Consider the following 18,877-nt stretch of genomic DNA (forward strand, 5'->3'; position numbering starts at 1 on the left):
CCCCCACAAAGCCCCCCATTGAACATCGTGTCAGTCTGAGATTACACAAAGAGACAGAAGTAATTGAGACAGACTAAATAGATAGAAGAACTGTGACGAATTCTCCAAGAAGCTTGAAACATCCTATCTGCCAACAACCAAGAAAAACTGTGTCCAGGTGTACCTAGGAGAATTGGTGCTGTTTTAAAGGCAAAGGTGGTCACAACGAATATTGATTTAGCTTTTTCATGTTTACTGGACTTTGTATGACATTTAAGTGATAAATGAAAACTATTTATGGCATTATTTTTGAAGACATCCTCACTATGCAACATTTTTCACAAGTACCTAAAACTGCACAGTACTGTATACTACTGAAGAAGAAAAAAAAAACAGACTAAACCAACCTAAACTGGTTTTTAGAGGGGTTTTGATTGTCAGCTGGTCAGGCTTTTTTTGTATTTTTGTATGTTTTAAGTCAGTGGATCATTTCAAAATGGCGAAATATTGGCTGATATATTGTCCATCATTACAACTAATATATATATATACGATTACTACAAGCAACCTTAAAACTTCTCGATCAAACATTTACTGATAAATTGCTATCTGAGAAGTAATATAAAACTTGTGACATTTTGCTTTGCCTATATCTCCCTCCTTCAATTTCTCTCCAAAAAGGTTAGTCAAGATTACGAGCAAATAACATTCAGTGATGTGAAAAATTAGTCCTTAGTAGTCCTGATTTCTTCTATTTTTGTGTATTTTTCATACTAAATTGTTTTAGATCTTCAGTCGAGATATAACATAAAACAAAGGCAACCTTAGTAAACACAAAATATATATATATTTTATTGATGCAAAGAAGTTATCCAACACCTATATCACCCATGTGAAAAACTAACTGCCCCCTTAAACTTAATAGCTTTGTGCCACCTTTAGCAGCAACAACTGCAACCAAACGCTTCTGATAACTGGAGATCAGTCTTTCACAATGCTGTGATTGAATTTTGGCCCACTCTTCTTTGTAGAACTGCTTTAGTTCAGACACACTGGAGGGTTTTCGAGCATGAACTGCATGTTTAAGGTCCTGCCACAGCATCTCAATTGGGTTCAAGTCAAGACTTTGACTATGCCACTCCAGAACTTTAATTTAGTTTCTTTTGAGCCATTCAGAGGTGGACTTACTCCTATGCTTTGGATCATTGTCTTGCTACATAATCCAGACCTTTTAGCCAACTTCATGCTGCTGAAAAAGTTCTATTTAGGTGTTGATTTGATTGAACAGGGCTGGCAGTAATCAGGTCTGGGTGTGTCTAGTCCAGCTGAACCCCATTATGAATGCAGTGTTATAGATTTGCGGATTTAGTAACTAAATACTTCTTCACACAGGCCCAGTCAGTATTGGATAACTTTTTTGCTTCAATAAATAACATTATCATTTAAAAACTGTATTTTGTGTTTACTCAGATTGCCTTTGTTTTATGTTAGATTTTGTTTGAATTTTTGAAACAGGATCAGGATGGGGGCAAATACTTTTTCACAGCTCTGTATTTCAATTCATCAATAAAATCTGACAACATTTTTAGAAAACATTGTGCTGCTTCAGCTTTGATCATGCTAAAAAAACAGTGTTTTTTAGGCTTGTCCAGCTAAAGTGAATGCACATTCTCAATAAAAACTGATAGGCGATATCTGTATCAAAAGGTGATTGTCTCTCCTTACATTTAAAAGAGACTTTCATTCCTAGAGCTGCCATATTGAGCGGTACGGTTTCTCCCATTTATAAATATACCAGTGACCCGTCTCATCCTATACTGTCTCTATCTCTTGTTAAATTGTAATGTCGAAATTTCCAACTTCATGTTTGGGAAAACTGCAACAGAACCAGCCTGATATCCTACAAATGATTTGACTGTGGTGACATTTGTGCAACATGACATTAGGTGGTTTATTACACGTATTGCAGCAGTTACGAGGCAAAATTTCTACTGTGTGGCGCAAAAGGAGAGTTCAATTTTCTCCAAAACAGATGAGGCTTTTAAGGTTAATGCTGTTTCGCTTTTTAAATGAACAAACGCCATTTAAGTTGAATAAAAGTCGTTGTTTTTGTAGCGCCTCTAGAGTTCATTTTGAACATAACAAATCATTATCGTTATCTTGTTGATTATCTTAATGATGGTGGTACACCTGAAAAACAGGATACTATATGGTCGGAAGTCGGAGATATCAAGTAGGAATGTCCCACATCTGACTTTCAAAATAACACAGCAGCATTCGTCACGTATATTCTCAACTACATACATTTAGCGTGAGTGTTTCCTCTGTTTCTTTGTGTTGTTTTAACTTGGTGTCTGATGGTAGTTTTGATCTGACAGAGTGCCATCCGTGGAGCGTTAAAGGTCACCTGTCACCACGCCTCATTACTGCAGAGAACCGCAGAGCGACACACAACAGAGCGCTGCAGTCGTGGATTATGTACGTAGCAGAGGTTTTAAAGGTCAAGTTTGTCCCCTGCAGTCCATTTCTGATAATTAAAAAAAGAAAGCATGTCAAATTACTGCTCTCCACGGGTAACCTTTCACCATAGGTGAGTTTGTGTTTGATTTTAGACACTTGAGTTCATTGGAGATCAATTTCTCTGATGATTTTACTCCACTAAACAGTTAACCATCGCAAAACAATAAGAAATTATATTCTGAAATGTTCTTAATATTACATTCTTAATATATCTTTACATTCTTATGAATGTTTGGGATCTCAACGGTTTATGGCCTCTGACACCCAGACACTTTTAGGGTAGAAAAAGAAAGTACAGATCAGTACAAAAACAGTAGATTGTCAGCTCCTTTGGTGCTTGGATCCTTGGATCCAGCTCTGCAGATACATTTCTGAAATCAAAACACTAAATATAGTCAGAAGCTGGCAAACCTGGCATCCAGTTAATGAATAGAGATTGGAGGTGTGGATTAGAGCTACTCTGACTTATAAAAAGCACTCAAAATCTTTTAGTTTGCTATTCACAAGAAGCATCTGCTGTCGTGGACCATGCCTCCGAAAAAGAATTGTTGCTTTGCATAAAGCTGGAAAGGGTTACAAAGTTATCTCGAAGAGCTTAGATATTCATTTGTCTATAAATGGAGATGATTAAGTACAGTGGGTACTCTCCCTGGAAGTAGCCATCCAGCCAAGATGACTCAAAGGGCACACCGCAGAATGCTCAATGAGGTAAAAAAGAACCCTAGAGTGACAGATAAAGACTTGAAGGAATCATTGGAACTGGTTAACATCTCTGTTTATGAGTCTACTATACAGAAAACATTAAACAGGCATGGTGTACATGGCAGGACACCACGAAGGAAGCCGCTGCTTTCCAACAAAAACATTGCTGCGCACCTGAAGTTTGCCAAAGACCACCTTGACACTCCACAACGCTACTGGGAAAATGTTTTGTGGACTGATGAAACTAATGTTGAATTGTTTGGGATAAACACACAGCACTACGTATGGTTTAAAAAGGGCAGCGCATACCAGCATGAAAACATCATCCGAATGGTGAAGTACGGTGGAGGGAGCATCATGATTTGGGGCTGCTTTGCTGCTTCAGGGCCTGGACCACTTGCCACATTCCCAAGTTTATTAAAATAAATGTCAAGATTTTTGAGAGTCAAAAAATGCCCTATTATTAAGAGTAAGCGACATATGTGGCTCTTCGGTAAGTGCACTACCTCTGATTAGCTTTTGTTGACGTCATTAGCCTATGGGTTCACATACTTTTTCCAACCTACACTGTAAATGTTTGTATGATGTATTCAATACGTACATGAACAATACAATAATTTGTGTGTCATTAGTTAAAACAGATTGTGTTTGTTCTTATTGTATTTTAGATGAAGTTCAAACCAGATTTTAAGACAAATTTATACATAAATGCAGGTAATTCCAAAGGGTTCACATAATTTTTCTTGTCGCTATTCAAAAAGTAAAGTTTGTTCTGAACCAGTATAATACTTCTGGAGTTATAGTCATTCTAACTTTGGAAAAACAACACAAAAAGGTGTTTGTTTTGTTCCCAATTTTGGTCTCACCCCATTGGCATTTAGTGCAACAAGGGGTGCTGAAGTCAAATGATTTTAACCTATCTCTGTGTAAAAATAGAATAATGATGTTGACACCTTTCTAAGGTTATTTTTTTACCTGTAGTTTTGCTCCAAAAATCATAGACAAAACATCATTTTGGCACCCTCAACAAAATAGTTGAGTACTCTGTAAATATTGATCCATGGCATTTAATATTTTGGCTTTCATCATTATTTATATGTTTATTTCTTCAGAAAAATTATTAACAAAATTAAAAAAAATTGCCTGGGAAGTTTCTGAAATTTGGCATGGAATTCCTAGAGTTTATACCACTAGTCAACTACAACTAAGCAGACAGCAGCATCTTTTTCAAGACATCTTTCATTCTCATCTGATATGTAATCCTTAGATAGCACTTATAAATTATTTCAGATTCAGACCTTAAATCTTGGCAACTTCATAAGAAATGGAAAAACACAGTGTGGGCTTGCTTAAATAACACCATCTTTCAGATTTAAGACTTTATTCCTAAAATAGTTACAAAAGAAATTAAAAATAGAGTTGAAGAGGAGTTAAACAATTTTCTATTTATAGAATCCAAGATTTTTTTCATCTTAGCTTTTGAAAACCTGTTTCTTTGTGTCAGAAATAATTTCATTATATAACGGGTTATTTCAGGAAAACAGGATTTTTCTTGCTGTATTGAAACAAGAAAAAAAAAATAGAAGTCTTAAAGGTACAGTAGCAAAAACAGCCTGTTTAATTGTAAGGCTTAGAGAGAGGGTTGAAAATGGTCATGAAAGACTAAAGGCTGAAACATACTCTATGCAAGTACGTGAATGCAGATGCAAGTACTGCAAACACATGGTTCGGTTATACATGCTTAACATGCATTCCTGCGTTATCGTGGCGGGTACAAACCTCAGTACTCAAGGGGGCGATAGGGACCCCGTTTCCAACTGGTATTACGATGCCTTTCGGCTGATCCGATCACATGTAGTCAGGTGAGACCCATCGCTGTTCACACCTGGTCACTTAAATGCATCTCCTGTGACCATTTGTGTTTGGATATGGAGGGAGAGGGTCTCTGTTTCATGACGACATTCATCAATCACTGTCAGTATGTTACTGCATGATATTAAAGCGCAACAAAGTCAGAAAAGATAAAGAAAGCGAGGAAAAAAATGGTGCGATGTTTCTCCCAGATGCGGTGACAGATTTAGGGCTGACCACATGTTGATCGGATCACCCAAAACGCACCTTAATACCAGGTGGAAACGGGATCAGAGTTACCTTCAAATGTCTGTGCCATTAAACTGAATGTGTCATTATTTAGGCAAGTTGTTATAAATAAACTGACTTTAACTTACTTTAAGGATACTCATCAGTATCCTTTTTAAACTGTTGCTTCACCATGAAATTAGTTGACTTGAAAGAGAAAACTCAACATAGAAGCGGACAGTTAACACAAATCTCGCTATAGTGCTCCTTGTGGCAACAATGAGAATGCAGCGTGTACTTGCGTTTGGTTATGAATTGCATTCTGACAAATTTTACAACGCAATGGCACATGAAATCGCGCTTGCGTTTGCAAGATGCATCTACATTCACATAGTTGAGTAGAGCATGTTTCGGCCTTAAATTCTGACTGTTCTTGGTGCAAGAAACCTTGGCTAACATTATTAGTGGACTCTTGGAAATGGATTGTTACATTCCTCCACAGATTTAGTGTTCTTGTTTTGATGTGGCTCAGATCAGTTCTGGCAGATCCCTGAACCCCTGTCCTGGTTTGATTAACTCTGCCCAAGGATTCCCAGTGGAAACCAGTCCTAGTTTGTCAATTCCCTATGCTGGCTGGTCGTAGCCACACACACACACACACACACACACACACACACAGAGTTGCGTGACAAATCAAAGCCACGATTTATTTCCTATTGTAAACAACTAACATTTTGACCTTAACTATAACTAATTGTAAGGTCACACATGCATTATTCAGCAGTTGTTTGGAAGTTTATTGCTGGGCAGATACAGCTGTGTGATGTACATCATTACGGTTTGAGCGGGTCATTTGGGTTGACCTTTCATGTGAATGATGACTGATAAATGACAGTTGAACAGCGTCATAAAGATGATGAAGTTTGGAGTATGAAAGGTCAGAAGAGGTGTTACTGAAGAAGCAAAGCAGATTGGGAAAAGAAGGCAGAATTCTTCATGATCTGCAGTTTTCTGAGTCTTCCCTGGCTGAAATTATTTTAATAATTTTTTCAGGTGTCAGTGGTTCAGGCTTCACTAGCAATACATTTTTAACGTTTTTTCAGTTTAGAGTACTTAATAATAATAAATGTGATTTTACTGTACTTTCCAGAAATCTTCCAGCAAATGTAAGTCAAATTTATCCAAATTTTGTGTTTGATTTTTTTCATATCTGTTAACAGATTCAAGACTTCCACACTAAAACACTGAGGAAAAAGGTGATATAAAATAACTAATTTGCTTGGTTGAGGTTTGACTGGACCACCACCTTGAAATGGTCCCTTGCAGTTTTAAGAAACATTTAGGTCATTGAAAAATAAGGTTGTCTGAGATGATTAAATGAGAAATCTTTTAAAAATCTAGTTTAAACACATGCGTCATGTTCATAGACATGTAATCGTTGTGTCCATGTTGGTTTCATACATTTTTGAAAAAGTCATCATTTTTATTTGTACAGTATAGCACTTTTCACAACACGCATCATTTCAAAGCAACTTTACAGAAAATCATGCATTAACAAAATAATAATTGTACTTAGAACCCCAGTGAGCAAGCTGAAGGCGATCGTGGCAAGGAACACAGAACTCCATAAGATGTTGGTTAATGGAGACAAATAACCTTGGGAGAAACCAAACTCGCTGTGGGGGCCAGTTCCCCTCTGACTAACATCATGCATATAATGCCAATATTAGTTATTTATGTGCAGTGCAGGTAATGGTTTAAGATTAGTAAACTAAGTAAGTGTTAAGGTCTAAAAGATTTATTATGAACTGTAAGATTAATGACTAATATCTTTGAAGTCCACCCTGGATTAACTGCAGAAGTTCACATAGATGCATTTGTCCTTTGTTAGTTGGCTGATGAAGACTTTTGTTGACAATTAACTGATAGTCTATGTATTCCATTTCAAGAGTGTAGTCCATCAATAAACAAAGGTGATGCAGGCAGAGATCAGTGAGGTGCATCGCAGTTCAACCGGCAGGTCAATTCGGTGAGGTTCGGTGGAGTCCATCCTAAGTCCAAGGTTTAGGCATCCCGAAAAGTGTTTGGGTGTCTATTCCATAGTTTAGGAGCCAAATAGGAAAAGGATCTACCTCCTTTTGTGGATTTTGACATTCTTGGAACTATTAACAGGCCAGAATTTTGTGATCGTAATGAACGTGATGGAATATTGCGTGGTAGAAGGTCACTTAAGTACTGTGGAGCTAGACCATTTAAAGCTTTGTATGTAGTTAACAGAATTCTAAAATTAATACGAAATTTAACAGGTAGCCAATGTAACAATGATAAAATGGGGCTAATATGATCATATTTCTTGATTCTAGTCAGCACTCTGGCAGCTGCATTTGGAACCAATTGAAGTTTATTTATTGAACTTGCTGGACATCCTCCCAGTAATGCATTACAATAATATAGTCTTGAGGTCATGAATGCATGAATTAGTTTTTTCGGAATCAGCAACAGAGAGCATGTGTCGTAACTTAGCAGTATTTCTGAGGTGGAAGAATGCTGTTCTACAAACATTGGAAATTTGATTTTCAAAGGACAGATTGGTATCAAATATAACATCCAAGTTCTTCATAACAGTACATCCATCGAGAGTCAAATTATATTTTAGCTGCTTATTTTTAGAGGTTTTTGGTCCAATCGTTAGTACCTCTGCTTTGTCAGAATTGAGTAGAAGGAAATTCTTTGATTTCATTGATACTCTGCTATATTGGAGAATTGTGAATTTTCGTTGGGTTTAGAAGAAATATAAAGTTGGGTATCGTCGGCATATCAGTGGAAATTATTCCATGATTCCTGATAAGATCTCCAAGTGGAAGCATGTATAAAGAGAAAAGCAGAGGCCCTAAAACCGATCCCTGTGGCACTCCATACTTTTGTTTGATTTGACAATTCCTTGTTTACACATACAAAGTGGTAGCGGTCTGATAAATAGGAACAAAATCATGCTAATGCAAGTCCACAAATGCCAACATAATTCTCCAGCCTATTCAAGAGAATGTTGTGATCTATGGTGTCGAAGGCAACACTAAGATCTAAAAGCACTAGAAGAGAAATGCAGCCGTGATCAGATGATAAGAGCAAGTGATTTGTAACTCTAAGTGCAGTCTCTGTACTGTGATGGGGCCTAAATCCTGACTGAAATTGTTCATATATACCATTTTTCTGTAGAAATGAACATAGTTGGGAGGACACTACCTTTTCTAGTATTTTCGACATAAACGGGAGATTTGAAATTGGTCTGTAATTAGCCAATTCTCCTGGATCAAGCTGTGGCTTCTTAATAAGTGGTTTGATAACAGTACATACGTCCTCACTTTTAATAAACTGCTATTTCTAGAATTGGATACATAAGTGTTCCGGTGGACATATTTGTACCCAACCCTCTGTGGTGTTTCAACTGTCAAAGGTATGGACATGGATCCAATGGCTGCAACAACAAACATACCTGTTGCAACTGTGGGGAGAAGTGCCACGACAAAGAGGGTTGTAAAAAACCACCTAAATGCTGTAACTGCTCAGGTGACCACCCAGCTGCATCAAAACAGTGTCCCATGTGGATCAAAGAAAAAGAAATTCAGAAGATCAGATGTACTAAGAGAATCAGTTATCTTGAAGCAAAGAAAATGGTGGCTGCTGTCCCTGTGTTTACTCTGAATAAAACCTTCACCTCTGCTGCAAAAAAAAAGCTGTGAGAACAATAGATTGCCAGACAGATATTACCTGGATGCACAAAGATAAACCCCAAACTATAAATTATAGTAATACTCCCCCAAAGATAAAGAATACAGGAACTCAGAGTGAAACTCTTCTAAATGACATTCATTCCAATCAGAGCTCAATAACAGAGAACCAAAAAGCAAATAAAAACAAATAGAAAGGCAAACTCTTCACAATCAAAAACACCCCAGGATGAAACTTCAAAGACCAGGCAAACTAGAGATGTGGAAATGAAAGAGAGTGAACATCATAGTAGAAGTCCGTCCCCTAAAGGCAGAATCAGGCCAACTGTCCCTATTCTTCTTAACAGGTAATGGAGAATGTTATCATCCAGTGGCACTGTCGTAGTATCAGGGCTAGTATGGAGCTACAACATTTAATTGCAATCACCAATCCTATAGCCATATGTCTTCAGGAAACACAATTACCATCAGATTGTACTCTCTCTTTTAAAAATGTAAAAAAAATGTATACCTTTGGTCCCAATGACAAGCGGGCTTCTGGTGGTACAGCCATTTTAATAAGAAATAATGTGATCCATAGTCATATATATATATATTAAAAGCTACCTACAGGTGACAGCAGTATGACTGACTCTGCAGAAAACCATCACAGCCATCTATCTACATTCCTCCAAACTCAATCTTGAGACACACAGACCTAGATCACCTTGTTGCTCAGCTCCCACCCCCCTTTATGCTTATGGGTGATTTTAATAATCGCAGCTTTATGTGGGGCAGCAATCATTGCAATACAAAAGGTAAGAAGATTGAAAATTTTATAGATAACCATACTTTATGCCTTCTAAATAATGGATCAAATACCTTCTTATACCCGGGACATGAAACATACTCTGCGATCAACTTAACAATTTGTCAGCCTGGATTGTACTTGGACCTATCATGGAGAGTCTGGGATGACCTCTGTGGTAGTCACCACTTCCCAATCATTGTAACCAAAGGAAGAGAGGAAGAAACAAATGTACAAAGATGGCAAATTAAAAAAGCTAATTGGTTTCAAACCCTCTGTTATGAGAGGCTTGCACGGTTTCCAGTAGATAGCCCTGATGCTATGCAGAATTTTATTAAAACGCTTATAGCTATAGCTAATGATACAGTCCCAAGAACATCTTTAAATATGAAACGTAGGTGACTTCCATGGTTTGATAATAAATGTAAGGAAACCATAAAAGAGAGGAAGAAAGCTGAAAGGCTTTTCTTTAGACACCCGTCAATTGAAAATCTTATTAAACTCAATATGAGTAGAGCACGAGTAAGAAGAATCATAAATGAAGTTAAAAAGGAAAGCTGGAGAAGATTTGTTTCCAACTTGACAACAAGTACTTCATCAAACCAAATATGGAACTTGATATGGATAATGAAGGGAAAAAACCCTCAAATACAACACATCAAACAGCATGGTACACTCCTGATGTCAAAACTAGAAATTGCAAACATTCTAGCAAACATTTTCGAAAGCAATTCATCTATTGAGAACTGTCTTCCTGCTTTTCGAATATTTCATGCTCACCAAGAAAAAGAGAATATTAACTTTGGCACTAGCAATGCAGAGCCCTACAACCAACCCTTCTCCATGGAAGAGCTACAGCGAGCTATAAAAAATCCCATGACACAGCTGTTGGACCAAACAAAGTCCACTAACAATTTAAGAATCTGCCCCACCTCTTTCTGAAAATGCTCCTTAGAATTTTTAACTCCATCTGGATATCTGGAAAAATTCCACAAAGCAGCACAAAGCAGAAATAATACCTATTCTAAAGCCAGGAAAAGACCATAGTGATCCCATAAATTATCGCCCTATAGCCTTAACCAGCTGCTTATGTAAAACAATGGAGAGGATGGTCAATGATTGCCTGGAGTAAAGATAGCAAACACCTTGTAAATCTACATAACAAGAACTCGGAGTACCTCAAGGTAGTATTCTATCAGTAACTCTCTTTAAAATAGACAGCATTGCGAAAGTCATTGGTTCTGATGTTCATTGTAGTTTATATGTAGACGACATCTGCATTTGCTACAGAAGCAAGTACATGCATACTATCGAGCAAAAAATCCAACTGAAGATAAACAAAATGCACTCCTGGTCAACTCAGTGGTTTCAAGTTCTCACAAACAAAAACTGTCTGTATGCATTTCTGTCAGCTCCGTTCGTTGCACAATGAACCAGAGTTGTTTATGGACGGAGTCCCCATCAAAGTCGTTAAAGAGAACAGGTTCCTTGGTATAAACTTTGATAGTAAGCTGTATTTTATACCTCATATTAAATTATTGAAAAATAAATGTTTTAAAGCTATGAACATTTTAAAGATTTATCCAAAACGAAATGGGGAGCAGACAGTTCAACTTTTATGAATCCGTACAGAACCTTGATTTGCTCAAAGCTGGACTATGGAAGCATCATTTATGGATCAGCCAGGAGATCATATAAATCAAGATACTGTTCACCACCAAGGTATTCGACTGGCCTTAGGAGCATACAGAACATCACCAATTCAAAGTTTATATGTGGAAGCCAGTGAACCTTCCTTGGAAATCAGACGCCTAAAGCTGGCCCTACAATATGCAATCAAACTGAAAACAAATAAAGAAAATCCAGCCTATCCAGTAGTTTCTCAACTCAACATTCAATACTATATGAAAGAAAACCAAGTCACATTTGGCCTACGTATAAAAACCCATCTGGAGAATCTGAAAGTGGATTTAAACATTCTGAAGCAGACACATTTGATCAAAATCCCCCCATGGGATCTCAAAAAGCCCAAAATCCATCTGGATTTAATGAGAAACCAAAAATAAATAACTCATCCGAATGAGTATTATCAACAATTCCTGGATATAAGAGCAGTGTTCCCACAACATATCCCAATATACATAGATGGATCCAAATCTGGAAATCAAGTGGCAGCAGCCTTTGCAACAAGTCAACTGTGTAAATGCATATGCATCCCTGACCAAAGTTCAGTTTTTACTGCAGAGGCAAATGCTTTATTACTAGCACTGAAGTTTATTGAGACTGTTCCACAGAAATCCTTTTTAATGATAACTGATTCCAAATCATGTCTGGAAGCATTGGAGTCTATAAAAACCGATCACCCAACAATCGTGAAGATTTTAAACAAATTGTCATCTCTGGAATCAAATAATTTTAGTATTATTTTCTGCTGGGTACCTGGCCACTCAGGAATCTCTGGTAATGAACAAGCAGATAGAGCTACCTAAGAAGCATTATCCTCAGAACCAGTAAAATGCTCTATTCCATTCACAGACCTAAAACCAACATTAAACATATACACTAAAAACAAATGGCAGTCGGAATGGGATCAGTGTTTAAACAACAATTTACGGGAAATAAATCCTGTTGTTGGGACAAGACATGTATTCCCTTTTAATAATCGTTGGGATCAAGTCACTTACACTCGATGCCGGATAGGACATGCAAGGCACACACACCAATTTTTACTATCTGGAGAAAATTCACCAAAGTGTGCATCCTTTCAGAACCCACTATCCATTAAACATGTCTTACTGGACTGTAACACTTCTACACACTTGAGGAACCTGTATTATTCTGTTGACACTTTTGAAAAGGTTTTTAACCAAATAAATCCAAATTTATTTTTAAGGTTTTTAGAAAAAATTTATCTTAAACACCTTTTTTAGTTTTACTCTTGAATAACTAAACTGGCTCTCGCCATGAATATAGCCATAGAAAATGGCATGGCGTTAAAAAGGAAAGAAAGAAGTTAAAATTTAAGTGCTAAAATATGCTGACCTGGCAGCATTTAGTGCCTGTCTGTAGCTACAGACACTATCCTTCCATACACTGCAAAATACCTCTAATTTTGTATTCTTCCAATTGCGCTCCATTTTCTGAGCTGCTCTCTTGAGAGCATGAGTGTGATCATTGTACCATGGTGCAGGGTTTTTTTCTTGAATAGTCTTTAATCGAAGAGGGGGGCGACACTATCAAGTTGTGCTAGAGATGACTGTATTTATATTTTCTGTTATTACATCAAATTCTTCTTGACCATTTGGCTTACTGAGTATGTGAGACAATTCTGGAAGATTATTAGTGAAGCTATCTTTAGTTGTCGAAAGAATAGTTCTACCTGAATGATAGCATGGTGTAGATTGAGTAACATTAGCTGATCGCAACAAACGAGACAAGGTAATGATCTGAGATGTCATCGCTCTGCGGTAGAATATCTATAGTATCAACATCAATTCCATATGACAGAATTAAATCTAGTGTATGATTATGGCGATTAGTTAGTACTGTAACATTTGTCTGACTCCAAAAGAGTTGAGAATATCGATAAATGCTAATCATTGGGATTAGCATTTATTAATATTCTCAACTCTCTTGGTGTGTGAACACACAGCATTTTATTAAAAAAAAAAAATTATTTAAGTGGTGTAACCATCAAGAAAATGTTATTAAAATAAAAATTAAACACTAAAAACATGTTGTGAGTGTATGCACGTGAATTGCTAATTTAAAAGTTTTTATATTTTTCAAGGTATTTATTTATTTTTTTATATAATATGAATTTTTGAGTCACAAATATAAAGTTTTCTTAGGGTTACTCCATTTGACCTGTACAAAATGTGACCTTATACTCCATTTTATCCTCCTCTTTTTTTTTTTTTTTTTTTTTTTCACATGACAACAGAATGGCTATCTGCATGTTGGTTTCATTTACATTTACATTTATTCATTTATCCAATGCAACTTACAAATGAGGAGAACAATAGAAGCGATTCATCCAACAAAAGGGGCAACAGTATAATAAGTGCTGTAATACAAGTCTTACATAGCTTAGAGCCGTACACATAGCAAGGAATTATTATTTAATATTTTTTAAACATGAAGGTAGTGCGTTAGTATGAATGGGTTAGGTGTTCACGAAAAAGATGTGTCTTTAGCTGTTTTTTGAAAGAGGCTAAAGACAGCCGCTTGGGTGGAATTAGGCAGGTCATTCCACCAGCAGGGAACAAATCTGTAAAGGTCTGGGACAGTCATTTTGTGCCTCTATGAGATGGCACCACGAGGTTCACCTACAGAATGCAGGCTTCTGGAGGGCACATAAGTCTGAAGTAGTGAGTTTAGATAGTGGGGTGCAGAGCTAGTGGTTGTTCTGTAAGCAAGCATAAATGCCTTGAACTTAACGCGAGCCACTGCAATTTGATGAAGAGAGGCGTGTCTTGCACTCTCTTGGGGTCATTGAATACCACTCTCGCTGCCGCATTCTGGATCAATTGCAGAGGTTTGATAGTACATGCTGGAAGGCCTGCCAGAAGAACATTGCAATAGTCTAGCCTGGATAAAACAAGAGCTTGGACAAGGAGTTGTGTAGCATGCATGCATGTAATGTTGTACAAGGCAAATCTGCATGATCGGGCAGTCCTTGCGATGTGGTCTGTGAAGTTCAACTGATCGTCAAACACAACTCCAAGATTTCTGGCTGTCCTGGATGGTGTAATCATTGACGAGCCTAGCTGAATGGTGAAGTTGTGATGAATTGCTGGGCTTGCTTGAAACACGAGCAGCTCTGTCTTAGCAAGTTTGAGTTTGAGGTGGTGATCTTTTATCCAACACAAAATGTCTGCTAGGCAGGCTGAGATCCGGGCTGCTACCATCTGATCATCAGACTGGAATGAGTGGTAGAGTTGTTTGCCGTCAGCATAGCAGTGATAGGAAAAGCCATGTGCCTGAATGATGGATCCTAGTGATGACATATATATGGAGAAGAGGAGCGGTCCAAGCACTGAACCCTGAGGCACCCCGGTAGTTAGTTGGTGAGACTTAGACACCTCTCCCCTCCAAGACACCCTGAAAGACCTACCTGTGAGGTAAGACTTGAACCAGTGGAGCGCGGTTCCTGTGATGCCCTTTGTTGTGAGGGTTGACAGGAGAATCTGGTGGTTTACTGTGTTGAAAGCAGCAGACAGATCCAGCAGAATGAGTACGGATGATTTGGATGCTGCTCTCGCCAGTCTTAGAGCTTCAGTAACTGACAGCAGGGCAGTCTCTGTAGAGTGTCCGCTTTTGAAGCCAGACTGGTTGCTGTCTAGCAGGTTGTTCTGTGTAAAAATAGATAAGACTTGTTTGAACACGACTCGTTCAAGTGTTTTAGCGATGAATGGGAGGAGGGATACTGGTCTGTAGTTTTCTAAAAGTGCAGGGTTTAGGGTCGGTTTCTTAAGCAGTGGTTTTACCCGAGCCTGCTTAAATGCGGTGGGAAAGGTACCAGTGAGAAGAGATGTATTGATGATGTGAGTTAAGATTGAAGGAGAAATGGCTTTGAAGGAGGTGGGAGGGGGTAGGATCAAGAGGGTAGGTAGTAGGATTTCGTACATACCATTTTAAAAAGCACAGTGGCTTTAAAATTGGTAAGACAGTGTGTAAATTATGTTTTAGACTTTAACATGAAAGTCTCAAGTAATTTGTACCACTGATGTTTATTTACTCATACTGTAGACGTAAAAACAAAACAAAAACCCATTGAAAAATACAGTGGCAATAAAATGTATGTGAACCCTTTGGAATTACCTGCATTTATGTATAAATTTGTCTTAAAATCTGGTTTGATCTTCATCTAACTTAAAATAACACAATCTGTTTGAACTAATAACACACAAATTATTGTATTGTTCTTGTACATATTAACACAGTATATGTTGGAAAAAATATGTGAACCCCTAGGATAATGTCGTCAACAGAAGTTAAAATCAGGAGTTGGCAAAACTGGCATCCAATTAATTAAATGAGATTGAAAGTGTGGGTTCACAAATTTTTTATTTGCTATGCACAAGAAGGATCTGCTGACATGGACCATGCCTTGCAAAAAAAGAGATCTAAGAAGACCAACAATCAAGAATTATTGCTTTGCATAGAGCTACAAAGTTATCTCAAAGAGCTTAGATATTCATCTGTCCACAGTTAGACAAATTGTCTAAAAATGGAGGTGATTTAGTATTGTGGGTACTCTCCCTAGAAGTGGCCGTCCAGCCAAGATGACTCAAAGGGCACACAGCAGAATGCTAAATGAGGTAAAAAAACAAAAACAAAAAAAAACAAGAGTGACAGCTAAAGAATTGAAGGAATCATTGGAACTGGTTAACATCTCTGTTCATGGGTCTTCTATATGAAAACCATTAAACAGGCATGGTGCCCATGGCAGGACACCACGAAGGAAGCTGCTGCTTTCCAACTAAAACATCACTGTATGCCCCAAGTTTGCCAAAGACCACCTTAACAGATATAGAATAGAAGTTGGGTGATGCAGCAGGACAATGACCTTAAACATCAAAGTAAATCCACTACAGAATGGCTTCAAAAAAAGAAAATCCACCTTTTGGAGTGTCCCAGTCAGAGCCCAGACCTTAACCCAGTAGAGATGCTATCGAATGACCTCAAGAGAGCCGTTCACACCAGACATCCTAAGAATATGACTGAGCTGAAGCAGTTCTGTAAGGAATAATGGTCCAAAATTCTTCTGAACGTTGTGCAGGTCTAATCCGCAGCTACCGGAAACACTTGGTTGAGGTTACTGCTGCCAAAGGAGTATCAACCGGTTATTAAATCCAAGGGTTCACTTACTTTTTCCACAGCACTGTGAATGTTTAATGGGATGTGTTCAATAAAGACATGAAAGATTATAATTGCTTGTGTGTTGTTACCTTAAGCACATTGTGTTTGTCTATACTTGTGACTTTGATGAGGATAAGATCAAATTTTATGACCAATTAATGCAGAAAACCACTTCTGGTTCACAGGACATCCATCAAACCTTAAAATGCTGCAGTTAAGAGTTGGTCAGATTCCAAAGTTTTGGTTTCAAGTGAGTAGTTTTTAATTAATTATCTAGCAGCTCCAGTTTAAAGGGTTAAATGACTAAAGTTATCGAGTATTTCATATCGGTGCATCATTACTTTTCTGTTGCCTGCAAATTGCTGTCAGTATGAATTTACCTTAATTCGAGCATTATTGATTTGTTGTGGCATGTCACGTTGCATGCCGTGTAGACACAGTGCCTCTCTTTTTTCCTGCTTTCTGGAGGGAAACTGATGATACAGGGTTTTCTGAGGTCGTTCCAGTGCACGCATCTTGTCAGTTGGCAGGGTATATATGTAAACGTCCGCTAGACATGGCGAAGGAAATTGTTGAGACGTGACACAGAGTGCCGTACATTTGCATGCGGTGAGGAGAGAAACATTTTAAGAGTCTCTTCGCGTCCATCCTGAGATTGCGCTGTCATTTTGATCAATCCTCGTGGGTGCTGAGGCAGGGGTGTGTGTCGGTATGGACTGTGTCTGAGCAACAACATTTTGTTGTGTGTGTTTTGTTGTATTTAGACATATACAATTCATCTTCATTGGCACACTGTGTTCTGTAACAGTTTCCCTCCACTAGAGTTGCCACCCATCCAAGATTTTCCAGGATCATCATGGTTTTTCAATATTTTCCTGACGTGTTCACACGTATGAACCATTGTTCATAAGAACACTATGCAAGGAGGAAAATCAAACTCATATGAATCATTAGAAGTGAATTTTAGTGAACTGGTTTGTTCGGATGATTAAGATTTTTCACATTTGTGTGAACAATCATTTAAAGTTCAGTCTACTTTATTATAATGTTTTAATGTTCTGGAAAACATGTCCAAAAAAGGAAAGTCCTAACTTTTACTGTAAGATTTCTTAGGTTTGTAATGCCCAACAATAAAAGAAAAGAGAAACAAGAAAGAAAAAGCCTATTTTTCAGGTTTAAGCATTTCAATTTCATAACAAATTTCCATCAAATTGAATTTTGTGATCTTTTTCAAAAGTATATTAGTAAAATGTAAAATATCTAAAAAAAGATAAAAATAAATAAAAGAATTTAGTTAAAGATTACTCAATTCAATTTTATAGAAATTTGTATTAAATTTAAATGTGTAAATCTTGAAATGCATACTGTAAATATTGAATATACATGTATATAATTTATTTTTATTTTATTTTATTTATTTTAGTAAACTTATGTACATTTATTTGCTTTCCTTTGGTTTAAATATAAGAATGAAAATATATATATATAACTTTATACATACATATTTATACATTTTAAATGTTAAATAAATGCTCAGTGTGTGAACCATAAACTCAAGAAAACTGCCAAAATAGGTAAATGTTAAACCTGTACACACTTTTTTTATTATTATTATTTACACATTTCAATTTAATAACAAAATTCCATTAAATTTAACTGAGTAATCTTTAACAAAATAATATATATATATATATATATATATATATATATATATATATATATATATATATATATATATATATATTAATTAATTTAGTTAAAAATTACAAAATTTATTTTAATAGAATTTTGTTATGAAATTGAAATGTGTATCTTAAAAATAGGCTAAAATATGTTTTGATTTTATTTGTTAATGATTGATTGTTTATAAACCATATTCTCTCTCTCTCTCTCTCTCTCTCTCTCTCTCTCTAGAGTTATAAACAATCAATCAATAACAGATACACTCAAAACATATTTTAGCCTATTTTTAAGATACGCATTTCAATTTCATAAATTCTATTAAAATACATTTTGTAATTTTTAACTTTAATTAATTAATATATATATGTGTGTGTGTGTGTGTGTGTGTGTGTGTGTAAATTTCCATATCAAACAAGGAGTAAACAATCATAAATAAAATGTTTTATTTCTTGTATGATGGCCAGCAATACGTTTTCAGGTGTCCGGGAATTTTACAGGGCCAAGGTGGCAACCCTAGTCTCAACTCGTTTTACAT

At 36.8% G+C, this 18,877-nt stretch overlaps 1 protein-coding gene across 2 annotated transcripts in view; it reads left to right on the plus strand.

Annotated features, from left to right (window-relative positions):
• LOC127409650 (alpha-(1,6)-fucosyltransferase-like) overlaps positions 1-18,877 on the plus strand; it is a 115,292-nt gene that overhangs the window by 52,658 nt on the left and 43,757 nt on the right. The window lies entirely within an intron of this gene.

Source organism: Myxocyprinus asiaticus, chromosome 19 (genome assembly GCF_019703515.2).
Source record: "Myxocyprinus asiaticus isolate MX2 ecotype Aquarium Trade chromosome 19, UBuf_Myxa_2, whole genome shotgun sequence".
NCBI lineage: Eukaryota > Metazoa > Chordata > Actinopteri > Cypriniformes > Catostomidae > Myxocyprinus > Myxocyprinus asiaticus.